The sequence below is a fragment of the Mesocricetus auratus genome, unplaced genomic scaffold (genome assembly GCF_017639785.1).
Source record: "Mesocricetus auratus isolate SY011 unplaced genomic scaffold, BCM_Maur_2.0 Super-Scaffold_100008, whole genome shotgun sequence".
Lineage (NCBI taxonomy): Eukaryota > Metazoa > Chordata > Mammalia > Rodentia > Cricetidae > Mesocricetus > Mesocricetus auratus.
Window position 1 is genome coordinate 79,458,265 of NW_024429192.1, and position 19,359 is coordinate 79,477,623.

The 19,359-nt window shown below is 45.9% G+C and overlaps 1 protein-coding gene and 1 long non-coding RNA gene across 4 annotated transcripts in view; one reads left to right on the top strand and one right to left on the bottom strand.

Annotated features, from left to right (window-relative positions):
• The window catches only part of Card11 (caspase recruitment domain family member 11), a 124,009-nt gene extending 110,109 nt beyond the window's left edge, over nucleotides 1–13,900 (bottom strand). For both annotated transcript variants that reach the window (XM_021232972.2, XM_005079968.4), the window contains exon 1: nucleotides 13,682–13,900. The gene's annotated coding sequence lies outside the window, so the exon portion shown is untranslated. The remainder of the gene's footprint in view (nucleotides 1–13,681) is intronic.
• On the top strand, nucleotides 1,587–2,083 carry LOC121142028. 2 transcript variants are annotated; one of them, XR_005879043.1, is made up of 2 exons: nucleotides 1,587–1,601; nucleotides 1,643–2,083. It is a non-coding gene; the product is annotated as an uncharacterized LOC121142028 (long non-coding RNA). The 2 variants fall into 2 exon arrangements; XR_005879044.1 differs by having other exon boundaries at nucleotides 1,589–1,607.
• Nucleotides 13,901–19,359: the final 5,459 nt, after the last annotated feature.

Genomic DNA, 19,359 nt, shown 5'->3' on the forward strand with positions numbered 1-19,359 from the left:
AATCTGAATGTGTATCATTTCATACCACAACAAACACAGCTCACCATAGAAGCCCAAAGTAAAAAGCAGGAGAGATGATTACCATAAAAACCATACATGTTAGTAAATAAGGGCCTGGACAACCAGTCAGCAAACCCAACTTGGTATACACCGCCGGCAAGAAGAAACACCTCAAAGCTTTGATTAAACCAAATAGACAGAAGTCTCCCAGTAATGCTGGGAGATGCTAATAGACATAGGGTCCAGCAATCCACAGGTTCTCTATGGGATGGTGGCATAAGAGGTTAGCAGCTTTCAAGGGCTTGTGAATTGAGGCACAGAGATACGTTTGTCCAGTGACAAAGACAGATATGTCTGGGTATTTTCCCTGGAATCCCAGGAGTTGTGGGTTGATCCCACTGATTCATCAGAGCTTCCTGACACAGTTGCCAGGATGATGGAGTGCTCCTAACTACCCAACTGGAGAACTCAATTTACTTTAGAGATCTGTGTAAGAAGGATGGACCCTAAGGGAAATCAAAATGAATGTGGGGAGGATGCTTTTTCCCCACCTGGTGGGCAGCAGTATCAGTGGTAAGGGCAGTAGTATAGAACAGGAGCTCCAGGGGTTCCACTATGCAAGAAGAAACTCTGGACTTGCACATGCCAGTTGTTAAAGATGCTGAGTTGTGACTCAGGAAGACAGCTCAGTTGGTAAAGGGTTCATTGCATGAGCATGAGGACCCAAGTTCAACCCCCAAAACCCATATGAAAAGGCTGGGTGTGGTGGTGTGATTGTGTAGTCCCAGTGCTGTAGAGTTGGAGATAGGTACCTTCTTAGAGCTTAGTGACCAGCCAGTCTTGCTAACCTGGTTAACTCCAGGTCTCAGTGATAGAGATTCTGTTCCCCCCAAACAATATGAGGGTAAGTGAGCTATCTGGCTCTGAGAATAAAGAAGCTTGCTGTCAAGCCTGATGGCACACATTTGACTTCTGAGACCTATGTGGTAAAAAGAGAGAATCAACTCTTTGAAAATATCCTCTGACCTCCACATGCATATTGTGGCATGCAAACCACACCCCGACAACTGCCTAAAACACAAAAAGAAAAATTCAAGATAGATGACTCCTGAGAATGATATTCAAGGTCGACATCTGTCACATGCATGTGACTCGTAAGCGCCTCTGAGCAATTTAGTGGAACAGGAAGGCAAAGATTATTCATATTTATCTTGTTTTATGAAGAAACAAAAATCTTGGGTGCAGTGAAGTGATTTGTTCAAAGTCACAAGGTCACCATGGAGTTTTATAGTGTCCAGGCCACCCCTTTCAGACTCCTGACCACAGCAGACATCAGCAATCGATCCGGGAGCACTCTACCACCGAGCTTGGATTCTCTATGAAGTGCTCCTGGAAGCCATTAGCAGTTGACTGGAATTGGCCCTCAACTTCAATTCCCATTTGATCTCCTCCTTTGAATAATGAGAAGACTGAGTCTCTGTGGAGTGAAGGGACTTGGCCAAGATTGCCCTGTGGCTCAGTGATCTAAACCCAAGTCAAAGCCCCTCCCTTGAAGTATATTAAACAATATGGAGTAAGGGTGTGACTCTGTGTGTGTGTGTGTGTGTGTGTGTGTGTGTGTGTGTGTTAGTTAAAATTTCAGGTTGATCGTGACACATGGGCGGACAGTATTTCCTCCATAACTGTCTGCCAGGTTCAGGAGTGAGTGACACGTTTCTTTTTTATGAAAAGGGATAAAAAAGGCACAGGGCTGATGTATTTCCAATATTGAAGTGACCTAACATGGTATTTTCGTGAGTCACAATTGTGAAGTTTTGTGCGGTTTTTTGTATTGATAATCTGACATTTAGAACACATCCTATTTATTCTCGTGCTTTGTGTTCATGTCTCATGCATTATAGAGGGTTCCAGCTTTACTCTTCCTGTCACTTAAAGCAATATGATGAGGGTGGTCCCGCTAATCTGGCAAGGAGCGGGAGAAGGAATGGGAGGGAGAGGAGGAAAAAGAACTAACCAGCCTTCAATATTTCCCCTTTACTTTAAAAACCATTTCTTAAAAGCAATAATTAAATCAGACCTTGCTTAAAAAAGCAATATAAGTTTATTGTATTGTTTATTTAATGTGGAATTTTAAAAGTTTCTCTGTGTGTGTGTGTGTGTGTGTGTGTGTGTGTGTGTGTGTGTGTGTGTTGGCAGTGTCTTCCTCCATCACTATGCCTTCATGCCTTGAGACACAGTTTCTCACTGAACTGGAAGCTCAGTGAGAGAGGCTGATCAGGACCTGCCTGTCTTCACCCTCCAATGCTGGGGATGCTGGCATGTTCAGCCATGCTTGGCTTTTTCCATGGGTGCTGGGGCTTTGAACTCAGGTCCTCATGCTCATACAACAAATGCTCTTACCCATGGAGCCACTTCCTAGACCCCGTCCTTATCTTTTTTCTAAACAAACAAACAGACAAACAGGGTCTTACTATGTAGCTCAGGCTGACCTGAAACTCACCATGTAGCTCAGACTAGCTTTAAACCTGCAATACTTTTGCTTCACCCTCCTGAACCCGGGATTACAGGCATGCGTCATGTCATCAAGTGCAAGCACCAGTTGATGTTTTGAAAACTGCATTCAATATGCGTAGCATGTGCATACACAGAAGCACACCTGTCGTAGCGTATGCATTGTGATCAGAAGACAACGGGTTCTCTCCTTCAACCTTGCAGGTCCTGCCCTCCCCCAACCCCCAGACATCTTGCTGGCCCAACAAGTTGCATTTTTCTAAAACAACTGAGAACTGGAGATAGAAGGCTTGGGAAGACTCAGGTAATGCCATTGCTACTCAATCAAACATTTCCCCCAAACCAAATGCCCAACTACATGCACGCCTTTAATCCCAGCACTTGGGAGGCAGAGGAAGGCGGATCTCTGTGAGTTCGAGGCCAGGCTGGAACGATAGCCTCCGAAACAATACAGAGAAACCCTGTCTCGTAAAAACAAAACAAAACAAAAAAAGTCATATTTTCTTCTAAGGTTTTAGTGAGTTACAAATCCCTTTCTGAAGGTAACAAGCGAATTATCAGCGTCAATAAAATGCAGCTTTACTTGGTACTAGTAACAATTCCCTAAGTCTCAAGGGCTGCTGACCCAGCAGACTGAAAAATAAACAGTGCTTGCAAGATAAAGGTGCTTGCAGCCGAGCCTGCCAACCTGGATTCCATCTCTTGCCTCTGGGGCTCACGTGGTGGAAGAAGAGAACTGACTCTCACAAGCTGTCTTCTGACCACCACACATATGCTGTGCCACATGCACCCCAAAAATTAATAAAAGAGGGACCCTAAGATCCCTAGGCTGTGAAGCTAGCCACTGGGAGAAAAGCAGACTGAGCACAGGTGGCCATCCCATCCCCCACTTGTGGGATCCTCTATGAGAAAGACCGCCCATATGTGTGTTCAGCATGGACGTCAAGACCAGCAAGCATCAGACCAAACAGGCCATGAGGACACTCTGTGATGATGACACTGTCAAAGTCAGTGTCTTGGCTAAGCATGCTGGGGAGGTGTCTCAGTTACTATTCTATTGCTGTGAGGAGGCACCATACCAAGGCAACTTATAAAAGGAGGCATTTAATTGGGGACTTGCTTACAGTTTCAGAGGGAGGGTCCATGGTCATCATGGCAGGGAACCTGGTGGTAGTCAGGCATGGCTCTGGGGCAGTAGCTGAGAGCTTACATCCAAAAAATGGAGGCCGAGAGACAGACTGAGACTGACATGGGTTTATGAAATCTCAAAGCCCACCCTCAGTGACGCACCATCTCCAACAAGGCCACACCTCCTCATCCTTCCCAAGCAGCCTACCAACTGGGGATCAAACAGTCAAATACATGAGCCTATGGGGGCCGTTTTCATTCAAACCAACACAGGAGAAGATACCTACTGATTTAATTAGGATGCTCGGGACATCGCCAGTGAAACTGATCTTCACCAAGCTGAGTCTGGTTGTCTAACCTAAGTACACTTTTTGTTTTGTTTTGTTCTCAGCGCTGAGAATTAAACCTAGAGCCTCACACAGGCCAGGCAAGCACTCTACCACTGAGCTGTATTCCCAGGCCAGCGTACATCTTTCACTGCATGGAAGTGTTTACTGATGGTAGAGTGGGAAAGAGTTATGGTAAATGTGTAGAATGTGCTGTGCAGCCTCAGCAATGCCCGACGTTGGGGAGCTCCCCAGGCCTGCTGAGAAAAAGAGGCCAGGGATGAGACACGACCCTGGATGACTGCATTGGCAGGTCAGGGAAGACGGAGCAGGGCTCACAGAATTTGGGGAGAGGACACTGGGATTGGCTATTGGAAGAGCTTGTAGGAGACACCCTGGGTGTCTATGAATGACCCATGCCTAATGATTGGCTTCACATGTATACATGAAATATCCCTTTGTAGCTGCCCCAAATCACTGCGTGCAGATGACATGAAAATAGAAGTGAAACTACCTAGGGGACAAGGTGGGGGTAGGGGAGGGGTAGGGGAGGGTGACGGGGGGGTATACTTAAAATGCATTTTTTTTGTATGAGACTTACCTTATGCAGCCCAGTCTAAGGAAACAAAACAGAACTGACAGAGCTGTATGTGTAAGACTGCAGCATACAGTGTATGCTCTATCTTAATGAAATAAAATCCTGAGCCAGGGAGATGACTCAGTGTTTGCTGAGCAATGATGAGGATCTGAGTTCAAATCTACAGCATCCACATAATGGCAGGGTGTGGTCACATGCTTGTCTGTGGGGGTGGGGTGGAGACAGTCGGATTGCTGGGGCTTGCTGCCTGTCAGCCTGGCTCCAGCTTTGCTTCTCTCATGAGAGGAAAGTGCTGAATGATGGAGCAGGTCATCTGAAATCCAATTCTGAGTTCGTATATATGTGCACATTTGAACATATATGTGCATAGATGCTCACATACATACAAAAATAATATGAAAAGAGATGATGCCAGGTGTAGTGTGGTGACAAAAGGCGGAGGCAGGAGGATCTCCGTGACTTTGAGACCAGCCCGGTCTACATAGCAAGTTCCAGGCTGGCCAGGGCTATATAGTGAGACCCTGTCTCAAAATAGATAAATAAATAGCAGTTGGAGAGATGGCTCAGCGATTAAAAACCCTGACCCAGGTTTAATTCCCAGCACCCATGTGGTGACTCACAACCTCCTGTAATTCCTCTTTGGGACTCTGTGGGCACCAGGCACACATGTGGTAATAGACATACCTGCAAGCAAAACACCCAAACATGATGATGATGATGATGGTAATAATAATAAAAATAAAAATAAACATGGTGGTTTGAAAAATGGCCCCCAAAGGGAGTGGCACTATTAGGAAGTGAGGCCTTGTTGGAGAAAGTGTCACTGTGGGGCCCGGCTTTAAGGTCTTTTTTTCTCAAGCTTCCCTCAGTGTGACAGTCAGTTGACTTCCTGTTGTCTGTAAGATGTAGGACTCTGAACTCCAGCACCACATCTGCCTGCATGCTGCCATGTTCACTGTCATGATGAAAATGGACTGAACCTCTGAAACTGTAAGCAAGCCCCAATTAAATGTTTTCTTTATAAGAGTTGCCATGGTCTCAGGAGACCACTTCCTAAATATAACTCCAGTAGCAAAGATACTGAGAGCAACAATGAATAAATGGGACCTCCTGAAACCAAGAAGCTTCTGTAAAGCAAAGAACATGGTCAACAAGACAAAACAGCTCCCTGAAGAATAGGAAAAGATTTTTACAAACCCCACGAATGACAGAGGACTGATCTCCAAAATATATAAAGAACTCAAGAAATTCGACATCTAAAGACCAAACAGGTCTAAATAGAGAACTCTCAACAGAGGAAACTCAAATGGCTGGAAGACACTTAAGGAAATGCTCAACATCCTTAGTCATTAGGGAAATGAAAATCAAAACAACTCTGAGATACCATCTTACTCCTGTCAGAACAGCCAAGATGAAAACCTCTGATGATAGCTTATGCTGGAGAGGGTGTGGAGTATGGGGAACACTCCTCCATTGCTGGTGAGAGTGCAAACTTGTATAGTCACTTTGAATATCAGTATGGCAGTTCCTCAGAAAATTGGGAATCTACCTACCCCAAGACAAAGAAATACCACTTTTGGGTATATACCCAAAGGATAAACACTCATACCACAAGGACACTTGCTCAATTATGTTCATAGCAGCATTATTTGTAATAGTCAGAACCTGGAAACAACCCAGATGCTCCTCAACTGAAGAATGGATAAAGGAAATGTGGTACATTTACACAATGGAGTACTACTCAGCAGTAAAAAAAAACAAGGACATCTTGAAATTTTCTGGCAAATGGTTAGATCTAGAAAAAGTCACCCTGAGTGAGGTAACCCAGACCCAGAAAGACAAACATGGTATGTACTCATTCATAAATGGATATTAGACATAAAACAAAGGACAACTAGCCTACAGGTCACAACCCTAGAGAACCTAGGTAACAAAGAGGACCCTAAGAGAAACATACATGATCCACCTAGGAAGGGGAAAAAGACAAGATCTCCTGAGTAAATTGGGAACATGGGTATAGGGTGTAGGATGGAAGGGGAGAGGGGAGGAGGGAAGGGGAGTGAAGAAAAATGCATAACTAAAAAAAAAAGAATTGACATGGTTATGGTATCTCTTCAAAGCAATAAAAATATGAAAACTAAGACAATAGTAATAATAAATGACGTAAAATACAAGTTTCTTTTTCACTGATGGGCATTAGTGTTGCATTACAACAGAGACCACAGCCTGGGGTTTGTATCAATGCTCTCATGGTGGGACAGAGTTGAAATGGATACTCAGCACTAGAGGAAATGCTGTTAGGTCTTGGTGAGATGGAATTTCCAAAAGTTAGAACTCAACTCACAGTTTTAAAAATGTTTCAGACAAGGGCTGGGAGTAGGGTCATGTGGCTCTCTCAGCAAAGCACTTGTTATGCAAGCATGAGGACCTAAGTTCAATCCCCAGCATAGACATAAAGTGTGGTCATGCAGGTGCATGCATGAAACTCCGACACTGGGGTGGAGACAGGAGGATCTATAGGCTTCACAGTCCAGTCTAATCAGTGATCTGCAGGCTAGTGAGATCTTGTCTCGAAACATACTGGATAGCTTCTGGGGACAACACCTGAGGCTGACTTCTGATCTCTATATGCATACACACGTACATATACACACAATGCATGTACACATGCATGTATGCATGCACACACATATACATATACATGCTCTCTCTATACACATGTACACACAGAAACACACATGTGTACACAGAAACACACGTGTGTACACAGAAACACACATGCATATACGCATGTATACAAACCCACATACACATTTGGAGTGAAAGAAAAGGATCCAAGATAAATACTTTCAATCCCCAAGCTTCCTACCTTCCTCAGAGGTCCTGCCATAAGTAGCATCTTAACAGTTATTTTAGTGATGTCTTGCACACACTGACCTAATAAGGGTCCCCACAAGCCCACCTTGTTCTTATCAATGCCCTCATAGCATCCATTGTGTAGCTGGCCCTACCCTGTAATAAACTGAACCTGCATGAATGTCTGTGTACACAGATCTTTGTATGCTTGTGCAAGCATGTCTGTGAGATAGCGGAGAATTCTTGAGCTGTGAGGTTTATTCATTCACACACTGATGTATATGACCAACTGTGTGTATAGCTGCCTGACCCCCTTCCCGTTTGTTATGATTGGGTTTCACCAAACCCTCTCCTCCCCTCCTTTCCCATTCCCTCCCCTTCTTCTCTTCCCTAATTTGTATGTGCACACATGAGTGTGTATGCACACTCACCTATAGGCATGCCTGTGGAGATCAGACATTGACTTTGGGTGGGGGGGGTCTTAGCAAATTGTTCTCCACCTGATGTTTTGAGACAGCCTCTTACTTAACCTGGGGCTCACTGATTGTTTAGACTGGTAACTCCGCCTGTCTCGGCTCCTCCTACTCAGAGCTGGCAGGTTAAGAAAGCCTGTCACAGCACTCAGCTTTCATGTGGGCGCTAGGGATCTGGATACAGGAACTCATGTCTGTGCAGCAAGCTCTTTAAGCACTAAGCAGCCTCTCCTCAACCTTCTTCCCCAATTTGGTATGTGGCCCAGGCTGGCCTTGAGCTTTCCACCCTCCTCAGCACCCCAGCGTTATGGCCAGGGCTCTTTCCTGCCTCTGCTATCCCCCATCAAACTGCTTTGAGTGTTTCTAGTCCAGCATTCCCCTTCGTTTACTTCAAGTGGATTCAGTGTAGCCTGGTCTTGATTGCTCTGCCTCTTCTCTGTTTGTTTGTCTCTTTTAGCACTTTCTCAACTAGGTTAAACTCTCTTCCCCTGGAGTAGGTGAAGTTCCACCCAGGTCTATCCTGTGCCACCCACACACTTGTTCTGTCTGTGGCTTAGAGTTGAGTCACTTTGAAAGGGACCATCTAGCTCACACATCCTAAAAGAATTTTTATTTGTACCCTTCAAGATAAAGTTATCATATTCCAGTGCCTAATTGATTTACACGTGCTCTTTATTTATTAAGGAAAAGACTCTGCCTTGCCTACTCTGTTTTGCACCTTTCACTTTGTTCTGATTCCTATCCTTGTAATAATTAAAACAAAAAGAAAAATTGAAAGCAAATGCCCTGGAGCACCGTGACATATTAGCTTCACATGAAAGCACCATCTGTGTTAATTTAAGGATGATACATTTACTTTAAAAATTATTTTAGACAGACAGGATCTTATTTAGTTGTCCAGATTGTTTGAACTCACTGTAGATCTTGTTGGACTTGAACTTGTCATCCTCCTGCCTCAGCCATCTAAGTAGTTGAGATGACAGACCTGGACTACCAAGTCAATTTAGGGAACAGTTCGTGTGTGTGTGTGTGTGTGTGTGTGTGTGTGTGTGTGTGTGTGTGTGTGTTTGTTGTTGCTTAAATTCACTCGGAAGCCAGAAGACAGTCTTGACCATTATCATCAGGAATGACATCATTTACATCATTGCCCCTCTCTAGACATGCCCTGTATTTTTGTTGTTGTTGTTGTTTTGTTTGTTTTTACGAGACAGGGTTTCTCTGTATTGTTTTGGAGGCTATCGGTCCAGCCGAGCCTCGAACCCCCAGAGATCCGCCTGCCTCTGCCTCCCGAGTGCTGGGATTAAAGGCGTGCGCCACCACCGCCCGGCTTCATGCCCTGTATTTTTACATAAGTGCTAGGGATGGAATTCTGGACCTTATGCTTGCAAATCAAATGCTTTATGGAGTCATTTCCCTAGGCTGAGAGGGTAAATTTTTGCTTCAAATTTTATTTATTTATATCTTATAAGTATTTTACTCTCATGTATGTATATGCATCATATGTGCACCCAGTGCCCACAAAGACCAGAGAGAATGTCAGGTACTTGGGAACTGAGGTTAGAAACAGTTGTGTACCACCATGAGGGTGCTGGGAACTAAACCCAGACCCTCTGCAAGAGGAACAAGCCTTCAACCACAGAGACATCTCTGCAGCTCCTGGGAAGGTGCTATTTTGAGATCACTTTTCGGAGGTCCCACCGGCCATAGGGAGCAAAGCTGGGACAGTAGGCTGGTCATCTGGCTCCAAGTCCCTAGATCTTCTCGTAAAGCACTTTGCTTCCTAACAATGAGGCCACTACTAGGGGTAGCAGTGCCTAGAGAAAGCAAGAGTTCCAGCAGGTGCTGGCTTCATTCCCTCTAGGTGTAAGAGGGATCCAGGGCAGAGCATGAGGGTGGGGGTGGCCTTCGCCTTAATGTCTGCAAATTCCTCAGTGAGAGGGAGGCAGGAAGGACGATGATATTCTAACATATAAAGCATATGGGTGGGGGTCTGAAATGACGTTTGCACACCCTTCTCTTGCTCAACCTGCCGGGAGCATCATCCAGTTAGAAACGGATGTGTGGACCACATTATTGCATGGAGCAGATGTAGTTCTGGTAGGAGGAGGAGCCAAAGGTGGGAAGAGGGAGCGATTGCCAGGCAGAAGGACCTGGTGGTGAGCTTTTATTACTCTTGGCATTGGGCCTCAGCCACCCATTACACAAATCTGAGAGGGATCGTTATAATACCTGAGCCCTTGAGCAAATCACTGTCTGAAAGGTTACCTTTCTGTAAAGAGTCACCCATTAAAACTGCTGGGCCAGAGAGCAGGGACCCTAGAGGAGGGTGTGGGGATGCATATGGGCTGTATTCTGCATAGGTGCTTTGTAAGATCTGGGCTCTTCCCATGTGGCTTGACTGGATGAAAAGGATGGCGCCTGGGAATCTGTTCCTTGTTGTTTTTCTGTGGGGTCAGGGATGTGATTTCTGTGGTAGAGAATTTGCGAACAGGTTCCCAGTGAGGAGCTTGGATGTGGCTCAGTGGTAGAGCTCCTGCCTAGAATTCCCCAGTGAGGGGATAGAGGCATGGCTTAGTGACAGAGCCCTTGTCTAACTTGAGTGAGTCCCTGGCTTCAGTCTCTAGCATTGCAAAAAATCCAAATAAAACCCTGCCAATTTTCTTCAGCAGAAAACATTTTTGAGGGGCTTCTTTGAAAGCTGTTTTTTTTTTTCTTTTCTTTTTGATCCCAGATTTCAATCAATCCTAGTATTTTCCAGCCGTCTTGAGCCATGCAGCCATGCAAGTGAGAGCAGTTTATTTCCAGGGTAGATTTCTTAAGCATGACTGTCTTATGTCTTTTAATTCTCGCAATCATCCTATATAGGACTGGAATTGTAAATAGGGAAACCAAGCCTGAGACAGCCTACCCAGCTGGGCTATAGTGCGAACAGTCAGTGGTACCGTCCCTTCCAATCTGGCCTCAAACTTTAACCTTGGATCTATGCCTGGGGCTTGGTTATTTATAGCAAAGGCAGTGAGTGGTAGGTCTATCTTCCCTTTAAAAGGTTTTAAAAAAGGATTTATTTTAAATAACATGTATATTTGTATGTCTCTGTGTGGGTATTCACATGTAAGTGCAGTGTGCATGGAGGCCAGAAGGGGGCGTTGTATCTCCTGGAACTGGACTTACAGGTGCATGTGAGCTGTGCTGTGACTGCTAGAAACTGAACACAGGTTGTCTGCAAGAGCAGTACTTGCTCCTGACTATTGTCTCTAGCTCCAGGACATCTTCCATAATTGTCTCTAATAGCACAGAACAGTGGTTCTCATCCTTCCTAATGCTGCAGCCTTTAAATGCAATTCCTCATGTTGTGGTGACCCCCAACTGTAAAATTATTTTTGCTGCTACTTCATAACTATAACTTTGCTACTGTTAAGAATTTAATAATGTAAATATCTGTGTTTTTCCAGGTCTTAGATGACCCCTGGGAAAGGGTCATTTGACCCCCAAGGAGGTTGCCACCCACACATTGAGAACCATTGCCATAGAGGATGCTGAAAACAAGATTGAACCTCTGGCTCTATTAGAGGATGGCTCCACAGAGCTTGACAGGTAGCACACTGGTCCCAGGCCTTTCAATCAATCCAGACCCCAGGCCCTGAAGATGGAACTCTGGCCCCTGTTGCCCCCTCCCCCTTGATGCTGTGTATATAGTCTAATTCACGTATCACAGGTCTGACTTCTCAAAACAGCAAGCCAAGCTATGGTCTGAGCCAGGGGGGACTGTCTGGGAAACTGGCCCACAGAAGACATAACGATGCTCTGTCTTTCTGACCTTCAAAACAGAGAGAAGCAAAGGCAGTTTTTAAAAACACACCAGGAAAGCTAGGTCTGGTGGTGAAAGCCTATCCTATCCTCCCAGATACTCTGGAGCCTGAGGCAGGAGGATGCTTGATGAAAGCTAGCCTTGGCTACAAAATGAATTCAAAGAATTAAAAGGGCTGGCCTGGATAGGTGAGATCTTATCTCAGAAGAGAGAGAGAGAGAGACAGAGAGACAGAGACAGAGAGAGATACAGAGAGGGAGAGGGAGAGAGAGGCAGACAGAGACACACATAGAGAGACAGAGAGACAGATAGAGGCAGACAGAGAGACAGAAAGACAGAGCAACAGAGACAAAGACACATAAAAGTTGCCTTGGGGATAAAGCTCAGTGGTAGAGCACCTGCCTAAAATCCCCCAGTGAGGGGCCAGGGTGTAGCTTAGTGGTTGACCCTCATCCCATCTTCTGTTCTCAAAACACAGACTCATAGTCCCATGAAAAAAGTCTCTTGTAGGATAGGTCCTGTAAAACTGTACAAGAAAGTGGTGAAGGAAGCCCAGCATCACCAGCCCCAGTCTGGAAACCTACTGACCCCTTAGTGTCTCCCCTACTCTTCCTCTGAGTTCTTTGTCATCAGAACCTGCTGACAGAAAGACAGGCATCTCAGGGAGAGCAGTCTCACGTTTCACATTGCTTCTGGGGCCCCCATGTGTCAGGCGCAGAGCCACCCAGGAAGTACTCACTGACTGATGGACTCAGACAGAAGTCTTGGCATCCTCATGAGAGTTTTGTCTCTCTAGGCATTCTCTGAATAGCCCAGGCTGGCCTGGAACTCCCAGTCCTCCAAACTCAGCTTCCTCTGGCTTCCAGAGCACCTGGCAACCTTGTGAGTTTTGCTTATAGATATTTGCCCCAGTGATTTTCCTTTGCAGGCACCCAGAGGGCTGTTCTTGTGCAAGTTCAGAGTTGCGGGGGTGGTGAGGGACCAGACTGTCTTTCTGATACGTTGCTATTAGAATCTGAACAGGTGCAGGCCACTTCCTTGTGGCAAGGTGGAGGGCTGCTGGCTTTACCCTGGAAGCACCCATCGCAGGCTCAGGGGGAGCTATTTTCTCTTCACAGATGCCTTGAGGATTCAGGGAAGGCACTGGGGTGAAGCGCTGCCGTTAAATTCCTGTCTGTACACTGACTGATTTACTGCCTGAGATTTCCAGCACACATTATGCATGAGAAGGTACTAAATAAATGTTGGGTGAGGAACCCCTCCCCTCCCTTCTAGTAGGTCATACCTTCCAGAAAAGTCATAAATGTCACAAGAAAAAAATCTTTTTTCAAACTACAAATCCAACTGTCTGGTCATATGGAGATCGATGCTGAGCTGGTGGCCCCTTGCTCTGACAGTGACAGGAAGTGCAGGTTAGGCAATAGTCCTAAGCAGTCCTGCAGGTGGCCACCTCTGCTCCTCACAGCATAAATATATCCCCAGGCGATGTGTCACTGTCTCCTACATTCAGAACCACTAAGGAACAGAAGAACTCTTCAGCCCTCCCATCAAGCTTAGGGAGAATCTAAGCATCAGGCCATTGCTCCCCAAATATACATGCCACGGGAGGATCATCCTTGCCCTGTCCCCTCTCTTTGGAGAGCAAGGAGTCTCTTAAGAGCCTCTGAGTTAGGCTCAGCTGTGCCCTGCAAACTTCCAGTCGTTCTGGTGTCAGTCAAATTCTACTCCAGCCTTTGGGGCAGGTGTACCTAGTGGGAGTGACTGGGGCAGGGAGGAAGCATGGGGGGAGGGAGGCTCTGTTCATTCCCAAAAGCCTTAGAGAGGGTGGGGGAGGAGAAAGAAAGGGAGGGGAGGGGCCTGAAGAGTGGAATCCTTACCACCCCTGGACACCACCTGCCCTACTGACTCTATAGCACAGCTGGTGTTCCGGAAGCATCCCCTCTTCCTGTACTCCTCTTGTCCCCAGCCCTGCTGCACCTACCTGGGGCGTTCATGCTCCTCAGATTCCAAGTGCTTCCTCCGCACGGGCCTCCAGCTTCCTCCAGCGCTGGGCTCTGGCCCCCAGCATGCACCTGTCTGAGGTTGCCACCTTCCCTGGGTCTTGGAGACCGGTAGGGATGCCAGGGGCCAGGACTCCCGAGATCAGAGGACTCAAAGGGAGGAGACAGAGAGGAGAGGAGAGAGAGAGAAAGTGTGTCATAGGCTGGTAGAGGCGGGGAAGAAAAATGCAAAACCCGACAGGAAATGAGACTTGAAAAAAATTGCAGAAGGTTAGAAAAGGAGATAAGGAAGGGGGAGGGGCGGAGTTTGAGCCTAAGGCTCTGGGGGCCTGGTGGCCTGGGCCTTGGTGTTAGGGGACATTGCTGGTTCTGGATTAGGGGACCTGGATGCTGAGACTAAGGTGGCTAGGCCACCTACTTTACTTGGGGTGAAGCTGGGCCAGTCTGAGCTGTCAACCACAGGGTCCCATTGTGGGCTTAGGAAGGGAGCCCTTTTAGGTTTCCTAGGGTAGTTTGGAATGGGGGGGGGTCTTGGACTTCTTCAGTGGGAGGGGTAATGTGGAGCATGGCAGCTAATCCTACCAAGGGAGACTCAAGTTTGCTCAGAAATGGAACCAGGAACCAGAAAGACAATGTCCCTAATATAAATAGCCCACACAAGGTCCTGGGCTCACAGAAATAGGCTTGCCTTGAGAGCAAACTCTTTGAAAAGTTAATTATGATTACTGTCTAAAGTGTGGGGTGGGTGTGGGGTATATTGCACTGGTTTCTAGAAGATACGGTCTGCGTCTGACTTTATGAATCACTCTCTGCCTTCTTCCCTTGAGTCTCTTGCTGGGCTGGTGGACTTTTGCAAGCACAGGGACCACCCTGTTTCCACCTTCACAGCATTGAGCTTGCAGATCCGTCCAAACCTGGCTTTCTGTGGGGGTGCTTGGGATTTGAGCTCAGGTTAGCCTGCTGGCATAGCAAGAGCTCTCACCTGCTGAGCCCTCTAGAAACCTTTGAACCTATAAAGGAGGGCCCCCTCCCCCATGTAAGGTGAGAAAAGAATCCACATGGTTTAAGATAACTGAAGTGTATGCAGATGTACACAGGGTACACACACCAGGGTGACAACTTCTCACCAACTGAACAAAACGTGTAGTTCACACCCACACTGTGTTCCATCAAAACATGGAATTTCTGTGTCTCCCCCGTGGTTCTCTTCCAGTCACTGTCCCACCTGGTAGCAGCACACTCAGCCCTAGCAGAGACTGGTTTTGCTCATTCAGGAACATTGCTCCTTTTCATTTTTAAATTGATGGAGATTTAATCCAGTGTCTTCCGTATAGTAAACAGACATTCTGCTGCTAAGCTACACCCCAACTCCTCACTGGGGTATTCTAGGCAGGTGCTCTATTACTGAGCCAAACCCCCAGCCCCTCACTGAATGATTCTAAGAAGGTGTTCTACCACTGAATCACACCCCAGCCCCTCGCTGGGGGATTCTAGGCAACTGCTCCAGCACTAAGCCACACCCCCAGCCCCACACTGGGGAATTCTAGGCAGGTGCTGTACCACTGAACCATTCCCCAGCCCCACACTGGGGAATTCTAGGCAGGTGCTCTCCTGCTGAGTTTCATCCCTATTCCCTGGCTATAGTAGTACTTTCTCATCAAGATCACAGCCCACAAATAATGACATGGAGACTTATTATTAATTATGAAAGCTTGGCCTTAACTTGGGCTTTTTCCTAACTAGCTCTTATAACATAATTAACCGGTTTCTATTAATCTACATTCTATCACATGACTCAGTTGTCTTTCCTCTGTCCTGTATGTCTGACTTGTCCCGTCTCTCTTCGCAACATCTGGTCATGAACTTTCTGGGACTGGAAGCGAGCCTAGGCTTCCTTTGTTCTTCGAGCTCACTCAGTCTTTGGTCCTTGGTACATTTGGATGGGATTGAATGCAGGTGTAGCTTGCTAAGACTTGGCTTCTCCCCACCCGAATCTTCTTAAAAATGTTAAGCTTTCAGAAAGTTTAGATGACATAGTGATATCCGTGATTTCCCACCACCTGATTCTATAATTGACATTTTGGTGCATCATAATCTCTCCATCCATCAATCTTCATTTTGGATGCATTTCATAACAGGTAGTAGGCATTGTTAAGGTACCTTCTAAATATTCCATCCTGTGTGTCACTGATGGGAGAACTGGGTTTGTTTTCTTATTGGGGATTGGACCCAGAACATCACATATATCAAGCAAGCTATGTCCTTAGGCCTCTTTTTACTTTTATTCTTTAATTTTAAAAATTAAGCTAAATTTTTATGTGTGTGTGTGTGTATGCCTTATTGTGTTTGTACTTACATGTGTGTGCACATGCCTGTGGAGGTCAGAGGTTGGCCTTGGGTACTGATTACAAGGTGTTGTACACTTGTTTTTTTTTTTTTTTTTTGAGTCATTAACTTAGAATTTACCAATTCAGCTAGGCTGGCCAGTCAGTGAGTCCCAGGGACACACCTATCTCTGCTGCCCCAGTGCTGAGGTGGCAAACACATGCTGTCACGCTCAGCTTTATTTAAAAGCATGGGTTCTGGGAATGGAGCTCAAATCTTCATGTTTGTAAGGCTTAACCTACTGAGGTGTCACCAAGCTCTACTCAGAGAATTTTTTAAGGTAGCAATTTAAATGTGGGTCTCTGTCTCTCTTTCTACATATACATATACATATATATAAATTATATGTTTATATTATTTAAAATACATTATTTTATGTGCTATAAATGATATTTAAATATATATTATTTAAAACTATGAACATATGTAATTGTGTGTGTGTGAGTGTGCATGCACATGTGTGTGTAGGTGCCTGTAGAGGCCAGTAGAGAATATCCAATCCTGGAACTCAGGTGGTTGTGAGTCATCTGGTGTGGATGATAGAAGCAGAACTTGGGCCTTTTGCAAGAACGGCTCTTAACCGATAGGCCATTTTTCTAGCTCCTAAAATTTAAAGGCAGTTTTGGCTATGCGATGAAATGAGTTTTGGTAAAACCGTCATGAAGACACAGATCCTCATGGTCTAATATGCCTGCATCTCCGCTACTTCTGGCTACTGAGTACTGGGCGAGTGGCTGCTATGAATAGTCATTGCATTTTAAGTTCCATTTAATTTTAGTTGATCTTAACCTAAATCTAGGATCCAGTCTTTGATTCTGTCACTGGGAAACTTTTGACTATACTGAAGTAAATTTACATGCCAACCTACTTAGACACTTTTTTGAGCCTAAGTAGAGATCAAGCATTTCTGAGGAAGATCTAAAGTTAGTGGATGGGCTGCAGGTTTACAAAACAGGAGAGCTGGATTGTGTCATATCCGCCAGCTGAGGCAGGGACTGGAGAGGTGGCTCAGCAGATGAAGGGATTGCAATGTAAGTGTAAGAACCAGTGTTCGGATCCCCAGTGGCCATGTATTCTGTGGGCAGGCCTGGCATCCCGCCTGTAATCTCAGCCTGTGGGAAGGACAGATGCGATTCCCAAGGCAAGTCGACTAGTTAGACTAGTCTGCAAGCTCTGGGTGCATTCAGTGGCCCTGACTCAATAAAGAAGTGGGGAGTGATTGAAGAAACATCTGGGGTCAATCTCTGGCTTCTACTTACACATACGCACATGTGCACAGCACTGTCCACACACAGGAGCCCACACATATCACACTGAAAAAGACAGAGAATCTTCATTTGGAGGGTAGGGGTTGAACTTATGGCCTCACTCATGGAGGAGCAACACAGGGCTGAAAAAACAGGCTTCCCAGTAACTGCTAACTGCTGTGTGCCCTCAGTGAGGGGCAGGGTGACATGAGCCTTGGAGCTTCCTGGAGAGAATGCTGTGGGCCTGATCTTGTGACAGTCTCATGTCAACCGCCATAATTGATTTCAACATTGCAACAACTACCTCTCGCCCAAATGACAGAATCTCATAACAGCAGTGCTTTCAGAACTTTCTGAGTGTAAGACACCACCTCCCCTTTAAAATAAATGTCTAAGGTGTGGTGGTGTATACCTGTAATTCTTGCACTCCAGAGGCTGAGGCGGGAAGATCACCAGTTTGAGGTTAGCCTGGGCTATATAGAAAGACTCCCCCTCCTCCCAAAAAGGTAAAACCAAATGTTAAAAAAAAAAGCCTAATCTGTTATGGATTCATTGTTTTGTAAAATATAATAAAAATTAATTACTAGAAAATGGAATTTTTAAAAAGACACTCAAGATACAAACTGACCGATCATGCTTGGCTACCATGACAATGTCAAGCATGCTATAAAGGCTCAAAATGCTGAATCTCCATTTCTGTCATCTGGTTTGGACTGGTCTACACAAGGACAGGGCCCCATGTGCCAGACTGTGGGCCACTTCTCTGCAGAGAAGGCAGCTTGCTGATGCCTCGGCTGTGCCTGCCATGAGTTGTCCCAGCCAGTCTTACCTCCTGCAGACACTGGGAGAGGCAAGATAAACATCACAAGGGTCACTTGGATCAAACAGGGGCTGAAGTCAACCAGATTCAGGCATGGGGTGAGACTGTAGCTACTTGGTAGAAGAATGAACATTTTCTGGGGAGAAATGAACAAATGGTTATTCACCCTGAGAGTGTACCTACAGGAGACCAAAGAGACAACTCCATTGGCATTCAGCTTGGGGGACCCAATGGAGTCCTTACAGGACTGTGGGTGAGAGGTTAGTGGCAGGAGCATGGATAACTCAAAGGCTGCTGCATTACCCAAAGTCAGCTCAGAGTGACCGCTTAGGGAGCCGAATCCCTGGAGCTCTGTGTCACTTGCATGTGGCTGCACGGGCTGTTGTCATCTCTTCGGCACCCACTGCTGCTTCTCCTTATGAACCCTGTAAGTTTCATCTTCCCTAGAACTTGTGAGGTCTATTTACTTCCTAAGGCTCATGAGCCTTCTCCCTCTCTCCAGGTGGGAGTGTTCCAACTCAGAGCAAAATTTGGTACAATAGCAGAGCACTTGCCTAATGTGCTCAAACCTTTGGGCTCCAACAGCAGCACTACATACACCAGGCAGGATGGTAGGGCTGTAATCCCAGTGCTGGAGAGATAGATATGGGAGAATCAGGAGGTCGAGATCATCCTTGACTGTTGTCTTAGTCAGTGTTCTACTGATGCCAAGAGACACCATGACCAAGGCCACTCTTAGAAAGCATCCAATTGGGGGCACAATTACAGTTTCAGAGGTTTAGTCCATCACAACAGGGAGCATGATGGGAGCATGGAAGCCATGGCATTGTCTCAATATGATGGAGGACACATGAGATGACTGATGGGGTACAGGCACCCACTACCAAGAATGACGACCGAGTTTGATCTCTGGGACCCACATGGTGGAAGGAGAGAAATGATTCTGGAAAATTGTCCTCTGACATTATACTTGCACTGTGATGGGTACACACACACACACACACACACACACACACACACACACATATACACAGACATACAAAGATTTTCACTCAGGTATAGCCACAGGACGTTTTGAACAGGAGTAAGCATTGAGGGGCAGTTGAGAAAATTCTGAACTCTTATAGGAAAAGCATGAATACAGATGGTGCATCTAATCGGTTCCAAGTTCTCAGAGCTGCTCCCGGTGAACAGACAGTGAAGTGAG